The sequence below is a fragment of the Nymphalis io genome, chromosome 8 (assembly GCF_905147045.1).
Source record: "Nymphalis io chromosome 8, ilAglIoxx1.1, whole genome shotgun sequence".
NCBI lineage: Eukaryota > Metazoa > Arthropoda > Insecta > Lepidoptera > Nymphalidae > Nymphalis > Nymphalis io.
Window position 1 is genome coordinate 4,591,519 of NC_065895.1, and position 9,902 is coordinate 4,601,420.

Below are 9,902 nucleotides of genomic sequence, written 5' to 3' on the forward strand. Positions count from 1 at the left end.
TTGTACAAGAAATCTACGATAAAAACCCTCACACATGTTTGTAGGAAATTGGCTTTGAAATTTTCTTATAACCGTGTATCTACGCAACTCAATATTGGATGTCATGTTTTATATTTAAACTTGCATTTCATAGGATTCACTTCGGCCCCGCGTCCTCTACTTATGCGCATTACATTATTTACATAAAACCGGTTAAAAACGATTCAGAGTCGTCCGTAATACGATCCTTATTTACAGTTTTTTTTATATATAATATATAAAATTATTTCATTTAATGTACTCTTGTATCGTTACCAGCATTACCACTGTGTGTAAATAGTTTTAGCTTAATCGGTGGGGACGTTTATTAATGAGTTATTACATCACGTTTTATCGGTTCGCAACCCTATTAGTTTTTAAACAAAATGAAAATAAGACAAAAAATCATTCTATTTTAACATATATTAACAATATAACATGGTAAATGAAAAATGTTAATATAATTGCTAAATTTTTATTATTAAATATCATGTTCAAGATAAAAAAAATTGAAATAAATATGCAAATTTACCATTAAAAAAAACGCTACGAGTACATTTTAATAAATGCACGCGACACGATACTGTTAATGTCCTTGCGGCAAAATTTGTAAAACAAACAAATATAATCAGAACGTTTTACGTTACCTATTAACTAACCATAAACCTGAACGTAACTGTCGGTTTATAGACACGATGATCAGGTGAAAGCATTTTCGAGCAATTAACGTCTTTACGACTCAAGCAATAAGAGTCTTGTTTTGTGCGTGAGTTAACTGTTTATAAGTAAGTATGCCAGTGCCAGGGAGCCAGATAGAGGCATCCTATAAATAAATACAGAGTTGTTTTCTTGCTAATGCGTGAAGTGTTGTTACGTAGGCCGAGGCCCGGGTCGCATCTCTGACATCATGTGGATCACCTATGAGATTATTTGAGCTATGGTAATACAATAATTATTATGTCTTACAAATCGATTTCGACCAGAGTCATTCTAAGGAGCGAATAACCTAAGAGATATGTGGGCATTTTATTAATAACTTGGTCATAAGGTTTGTGTATGCCAATAGGGGTAGGTACCATTACTCATCAGATTTTCTACCGCCAAACAGCATTACTTATTATTGTGTTCCGCTTTGAAGGGTGATTGAGCCAGTGTAACTACAAGCCCAAGAGGTATATCTAAGTGCCCAAGGTTGAATGATGGTGGTCACCACTTACCATTAGGTGACTCATTTGCTCGTCTGCCTATAAAATAAAAATATTATATCGTTTATACTAAGATCAAAATTAAATCGCATTATTTTGTGAAGCTGAACATCCATCATCAAATCACGCCAATCTATCTCGATATACATTTTCTAACAGCAGTGACGTATTTACCCTTTGGCCAAGACCTCTAAGGCCTCTAAGGCCCGGGGCGGCAGATCTAGCCGCCTTTTATAATAACCGTTACCCATTTTTTGATTGACCATTAAAAAACTCATTATACGTTCCGCACCTACTTTTAATTAACTATAAAATATTTCTTTTTGCCTTAAATTTAAGGGGCGTTTTGATGTGACCGGTGCGCCAAATCTCAAAATACGTAATTGCATAACAGTCCACAATCGAAATCGATAAACAGTTCTATATATATATATATATGACTATCCAAATTCAGATTCAAAATCTTATTTGCTTAAAGTTAATATTCCACGTCTTTATTATTGTATAACTAAGCGAAGAGCATAGCATACAGCAGGCATATATTAATGCCGGTCGAAATTGTATTCTTAGTGTAAGATATTTAGTGCCGAAGTAATTAGAAATCCATGTCGTCGTAAATTCTGGTCCAACTTTCCCTTTCCGCCGCCGCCTATTTCTGGTGTGTCTAGCGTTAAGCGCTCTCAGACTGGGATCTTTTGGAGACGTCACCGGAATTGTTTCACGTCGTCTCTCATGCGTAGGCTGGTTTTTTTTTTAATACTTGGCTGGCAGCCAGCTGTTTTGGCGGTCTTTGTCAATGTTGGATTTATTAATACATTGCATTGTCGCTCTTCTGGCTAGCCTGAACGGTTGTCCTTTTAGCGAATTTCGCTAGTGACGATAATAGTGACCTACAATTTTATATTGAGTGATCTATTTCGTTGTGTTTAATATTTTTTTTATAATTAGAAGTACGTTTTTACAAAAGTTAGGTATATTTATGTATTTTCAAACAAAAAAAAAATATTTTAAAATCTTTCCAATGATATTGTCATGTAGCTAAGATACGTTCCTAATCTCTCAGTCTGTTTCGCTTAAGCCATAATCGAGTCAGCTGACAAAAATCAGGTCAATCAAAATTGCGTCATACCGTCTGGTATTTGAAAAATGTAATTATTCGTATGTTGGTCGCAAGTAGCCGAAATAAACTGTACGCGACCGTCGCTGCCAGATTCCCGGCGCGTGCGCGTCTCCTTGCCAGCTGCAAGAAGTCGCAACCGCTATGTCTTGCGATTACGCATATCATTTATTAAGTACTCATTATTCCATTCGCTTTGTATATATAACTAATATTTGTATTACATGAACTTAGAATTGAAATTTACAAGACATTCAGCCAGTGAATTTTTTTCGTTTGTTATATGGACATAGGAACATTGATAACTGCATACGTCATTATAAATCATTTATTTTTATATTAAATATTATCGTTAGTATATAAATTTAAAAGTATTTAATAATTCAATGGAAAACAGATTCTAAACATCTAAGCATTACATATACAATATATGCGGGTAAGATGTATCAGCCATAGTCATATAAAATTTAAGTATGCTTGTCATAATTGCTACCAACCTCGCCATCCCTCATGATTTTCTTTGCCATTCGTTTAATTAACGTTTTGCGTTTAAACACTTATTAGTTTTATGCAAAATAGTGTAAATATCACCTTGCGTGTGAGTAATGTGAATGTAATGAAGGTGAAATAAATTTAAATATAATTTACAATGCGCTTTTTAATAGTAAAAAGTAAGATTTAGATGCTCATAAACGATATTGTAAGTCATTTTTGATAGCTTTAGCAATTACGTTTGAGAAATCTTGTATTATTTAATCTTAATAATTATTTTCATGTTTTTGGATTGTTTTATGCTTCGACTAACAATAATCACCGAAGGTTTTATGTAAATAACAATATATCGATTGTATCTTTTCGAAAATTGGTTATATAAAATACTTTTTTTATTAATATTATCTTATTTATATAGCAGTTTTTATTGTTATAAATAACAGTAAGAATTTGATTTCTATTGATCAATTATCAATTGACAATTGTCTTATTATAGAAACTGTTATATTTTATCTTATAACATGAAATGAGCAATTCTTGTATGTTGATATATAGTATATAAATTTATTTCGCGTATTTCGGAAACGGCTATAACGATTTTGTTCAAAGTTCGTATTTAAATAATGTTTTGCTTTGTATGTTTATTTATATGAGCAGGTGTCATTCTGAAAAAAAATATTTTTTTACAAAAAATAACTTTTAAGTACCTTTCAAAGCCAAGCGAATCTCGGTTGCCCAGGTAATAACTAATAATTCGTCACGGTAGCATGCGAAAGCGATCTCGTGGCGCTCCTCGTTAAGACGGAAAGGGTACCGCTGGTTTTTTAGTGGGTATTCCGATGTTCGGGGCGCACTCGGCGCCTTGGACACCGGCGAGCCCCACATACTCCCCTACCCCCCGCTATTCCCGTGGGAGAAACGCGAAACGCGTTTTTCCAGCGTTAAAAAAAAAGGTATTAACTAATAATAATAATGATAGAACTTTTCATGAGCTTAATATGAGAGATTATTTATATTATCGACTATGTGTGTCTCTTTTATATGCGTGTCTGTCCTTAAGACTTGGGCGCATAAACACGGAAGCAGATTATAGCACAGTCGTACTACATAAAGAAAAAAAAAAACAATTCATTCTATAAGATTCTCTGTAAATTATGAATGAATTTTGGTATGACATTATTAATAAATGGAAAATGCGGAAGTGTAATAAGTGATTATTACGAAACCTCGACCTCGATATTATAATTAGATCTATTTGACAATTAATGAAAATGTACGACAAAGAAAGTTACTTCCGTATCCTTGACAATGCTTTTGATATTTGACAATAATCGCGGTGTCATTTAATCATTTAATCACCGAACATATAATAACTTTTTTTTATTATCTTTATTATAAATGACCTTCGATCACTAATATTAGTGACCGAAGTAAATGACATAGTTATTTTATTGAAATAATACACTCGTATATGGCTGTTTATCGTAAAAAAAAACATGCTTTAAAAAAAATACTGGAGGTTAATAGAAACAATGGACTGTCTGATAGTAGCTGTTCAACTTCACTCATATATATTGGCAATGTAAGATAATAATTATAATATAATAATATCCTGGGACATTTTTCACACACGGCCATCTGATCCCAAATTAAGCTTGTACTATGGAAACCAGACAACTGATATACTACATATACTATTTTTCTTTTGTAAATACATACTTATATTTACACCCAGACTCAGGACAAACAGACATGTTCATGCACACAAATATCTGTCCTGGGTGGGAATCGAACCCACAACCTTCGGCGTGAAAGGCAAGCATCCACCGGCTCGTCGTAGATAACACATATATATATATGTTTAAATGTTAATATTCTGCCAACCACGGTATTCTAAGATATTATATATGTGTATTGTGTTTGTAATTACAATAGCTTACTCACTATTCAAAGTGAAACACATCAATATAAAGTTTTGATGTTTGGCGGCAGAATAACTAGTGGTGGTACCCACCTAGACGAGCTTGCAACAAAGACCTACAAGCTACCGCCTATAAAAACTACATGCATTACTTAAAAAAAGTTCGCTTTAACAAATAACTTCTATATTACATTAAGAGCGTGTTTTCCACATTAATTTAATTCAAGGTTTTTATTATTTCTTTACTTTTCCTCAAACATGCATGTTTCAAGCCATGGCAAAGGTAGTAATATTAATAATATTAATAACGTGTCTTACAATTTGTCTCAACCATACGATGGTTACAGGCTTAGTTTTTGAAATAAATTTGCTTTATACGCAGTTGGGTTTATCGATTTGATTATTTTTTATATTTGAAATTAGTGTACTTTAATTAAATACAAGTTTTCCATGACATACGTATGTATGTCATATTGCTAAGAAAATAAACTTATTCATTTGTTTCTGATATTTTGATAAGCAGCGCAGTATTAATATTTAATTTATATAAAAAATTGGCTTTCACCCACGGCGCTCCCGCGTGCTTTGGAGGCCGCTGTTCTGTATAAAAAGCCTATTCTTTGGGATTCAAACTTGCTTTATATGAAATTTTATCAAAATCGGGTTAGTGCTTTATCCATGAAAACGTAACAAAGTTACTTTCACATTCATAATATTGGTATAGATGATGCGTCATACTAAATTTTAAAAGCGTATAATATCAACAAGCAAACAAAGGCTATGCTGTGTTTATAAAAATAGATGAAATTTAAAGCTAGCAAGAAATATCACTCAATGAAAAAGGTTAGAGGTAACAGTACTGTCGCACTCATAATCGCTTAAATTAATAAAGTCCCACAGCTGGGCTAAGTAATTCTATCCTTTTGAGGAGTTTTGAAACTTATTCGAGCATTAAGCTGCCTTAATGGAACACATGGCAAATTTTCATCCAAAATATAATGCAGGTTTCATCATGATGTTTTCCATTACCGCCGACTACGCGTTGTATTATAAACATACACATGCAAATTCAACAGTTTAACCTCGGTTTAACTGTTGTCCTCTGCTTGGATTAACGCGTTCTAGCCACTGAGCTCTGCTCAAGTAATCATTAAAAGTATTTAAAGTATTATCAAAAATATAAGTTCCACATTTATATAGAGAAGCTTAAAATGTATCAGTATAAATTGACACTTCTCCTTATTACTACTCCGTGAAAGAGATCATTAGCTGCTGTTTAGTATAACTCATAAAATAAAAAAAAATCTGACAGTTCATTGCTTCTGACTGTACTGGTGTACCTTTCATATTACTTCGAACTGACAATGCACCGTCTACAACATAAACGATCTGAAAATCAGTCGACAGATTGAACTTTAAAATTCTAGAAATGCCTTTTACGACAGTTGATTGGCAAGCGTTTGGATTAGGTATTGGTTATTTTATGTCCTTATTCTTCTAACGATTTCAGTAAATTCACATCAAATATTATAAAAAAAAGTATTTTATTGTATTGCGTTGTGTTGGAATCGTTTGAAGTAAAACGGTAAATTTTGTATCTAAGAGCTAGTTACAAAGATACAAACGCAGCTAACTCTGTTTGTTAGGTATTATCATTTATATTTGTCGTTATTGTCCTTCTAAGAAAAACATTTTCAATATGTTTCGAAATGAGAACGTAACGGCCTTGAACCTCTCACTTAAATTTACATAGTTTTCCAATGTGCATCTTTGTATTTTCTCATTTGTTGTTATTATTTCATATGCTATTTTTATCTATTTGTTTATTGCTTTAGTTTTGTAATTCTTGGGCATGCAACAAAAGCTAATGCAATATATTAAGAAGGTATGCATCGAAAATTGACTAACTAATAAAGTCAAATGTGATTTAAAATAAAAAAGTAACTCGCATTACCTGTCGTAATATGAACGCTTATAAATTAATACTACCCGAAAAAATGTCTTGATGCAACAACGATAAAAATAAAATATATTTCGGTAAAGTTACCAAGGACGACACTAATCACCGAAGATTACTTGAGTCAAGGTTTCCGCGTTCTGCCATTTCACACAAATATGAATAATATCCGAAATATTATTCCTACAGAGCTTAATCAATATAATATACTTATTACTTGTTGTTAACAAGAATTACGTTACAATTATGTCAATAATCGAATATTTTTAGTTATAATAACAAAAAAAGTGTAGGTATGTTGATAATCCATGTCTCCGCTCGCGGCTTCACCCGAGTATGGGGGGGGGGTTTAGAGTTGCTTTATCAAGTGTTAATTGCTTTATGTCCTATTCTGTACCCCTGGTGATCGGTTGGTACAATAAAGCCACTTTTTCTCTACCTGTGGTTAAAAGTTAATTGATGGCATATTTGGTAAGCAACTCAACCAAAAATAAATTCAAAAATTTACTGGTGGTAGGGCTTTGTGCAAGCTCGTCTGGGTAGGTACCACCCACTCATCAGATATTCTACCGCAAAACAGCAATACTTGATATTGTTGTGTTCCGGTTTGAAGGGTGAGTGAGCCAGCGTAATTACAGGCACAAGGGACATAAAATCTTAGTTCCCAAGGTTGGTGGCGCATTGGCTATAAGCGATGGTTGACATTTCTTAGAATGCCAATGTCTAAGGGCGTTTGGTGACCACTTACCATCAGGTGGCCCATATGCTCGTCCACCTTCCTATTCTATAAAAAAAAAAAAACATTTCCAATGTGGGTTAGTGTCTGATTAATGTCTGACCTACTTCCAAATAAATTAAATAAGAGCGATTTAATAACGATGATGATGATGTAAGGAAAAAATTTCGAGTCCAAGCTTCGCTTTGTAATATGATAATAATCAATATCATTTACTATACATTAATATACTAATATGCGTATGAAGACACATACCTTTCAGATGTAAAATCAGTTATTTTCTTGTCTGCTACCTGCAAGCATACATAAAATGTGAGAGTTCATACATTTGAAGGGTATGTTATGTTATGTGTTATGAATTTTTGCGTGAGATGTTCGAAAGTTGATGCCAAGGACAATACTAAATGAGACCGTCTGCGTGACCCAAGGCTTTTTCGACACAGACCCTAATGTCTGTTTGGTATTGTTAACAGTGAAGGGTGAAATATTTTGTCATCCTTAATAAGGTATACCTCACGATGTTGTTTTATTTATTGTTTCTTTTAATATTATCAACGGCAACTCGTTTCAATAATCAGTTCTGTATCAATAAAGTCCTCGATTCAATTTCTGTTTCATAAAGTTCACCATATGATCAACACAAGATTATAATGTGAAGTTGCATACACAAACAGCTTATAAGCCTATCCCAAATAATAGATTATATAAAATATAGATTATTATACCTTATTATGTCTTTAATTCATTATTAATAGTTTCTTTAATCATCATATTATTAAATTACGTTATAAACAATAATTTAACTTTATTGGTTTGTAAAGCTGACTTTCGATTAATTTTTGTATAAAGTGGGTGGACGCGAGGAGCGCATTTATTTTAAATAATTCCTGGCACACCGTTACGCTGTCTGAATATTATAAATTGATTGTATTAATTATTGGACTGTTTTACATTTAAGCCCCACATAACACCCACAAGGGTTAACACAAATTTAAAGAGAGCTTAACAAGTTTTAGATGATAAAAAATATTAAAACGTTATCGTATAATTTTTACCAAGAATACCACACGACCTTGAATTAAAATATAAATAGTAGTATTTAAGAAAAATTCGCGTAATTAATTAAAGGAAAAGTAATTGCTCTCAAAAGATGTTTCGATTCAAAATAGGCAACGAAATTGGCTAAATACAATTTTTAAATGTTTTGTGAAAGTAATTAGGGCGAACAAGATAATTACCTCATTTCTATCTACATAATTTTAGATTTATATTCTATAACAATAACTGATAATTGTAAGTTTTCAAATTCATTATTTAGTAATTCAAAATATTTATGTTGGACACTGCCATCTAGCCGAATGTAAAGAAAACGTTTAAACTCACGGGAAAATGTTGTCTGAAGATTTTATAATACGTTTGACAAGGGCTAGATGTCGCTATTAATATATTATAACAAAATAAACTTATTCTGTGAATGATTATTTTTATTTAAAAATATATATTACTAAAATTCGTACAACTGTTTTTTTAACAAAAGTGCAGGTATAGCACTCTTGTAATGCAGTTTTTGTCCATTCGAAATTGTATTGCAATTTTAATACAAACTAAATTTTTCGAATTATATCAACAAGAGTAAAAGTATTTTTAATAACGCGAATTAACGGTAAATTACCTAAATAGCCTTATGGAAAAAATTTATAAATGTGATGGTATTAAATGTTGATAACAGTTTAGTTCAGGTGGATTTCGTACTACATTGTTCAATTATCATAAAAAAAATCTTTGTTCATGTTTCAGGTTGTCAACACGTGCCTAGTCAACTTTCTGGACAATAGCTTGAAACATTTAAACAAACATTTATAGCATTAACATTGATTTAGACTTAAATATTAGAAAAATGTTTAATATAATATAAAAATATTTTATTTCTTATCTCTTTACTCGTACTCTAAGTCGTTTTCTTCCAAATCTTGTTACTAGATTCAATATATTAAGAGTAAATGTCCCTGTTTATATTGACTTGGAATTCAGTAAGCGGCGGCGTGTCTGCAATCAATTCTGTCGACGTGGCTTTGAATAAATTTTCAAAGCGCCTTATACGTGCGTACTTATGCAAACATCCTTAATAGGCAGTGCCGTGCAGCGAGAGAAGTACAAAACTATTGCAAATGTATAGTATATATACTCTTTGAGTAATCACTAGTACAATGAGATTATAATGCGTCTGTTTGCTTGTGAGCTCATCATAGCTAATCCACTGAACCGATGAATTTTGACAGATGTTTTCATTTTCAAGTTTATTTATATATTTACACACTATTACAATATAGGTAAATATACAGCCTGTGATTTATTTTCAGAATCTATGTATTCCCGGCTAGACAAATAACTTTTTTAAAATCTAATTGTACGTTTGTAAAAGCATGCGGAATGAATATAAAACATATTTTTCGGTT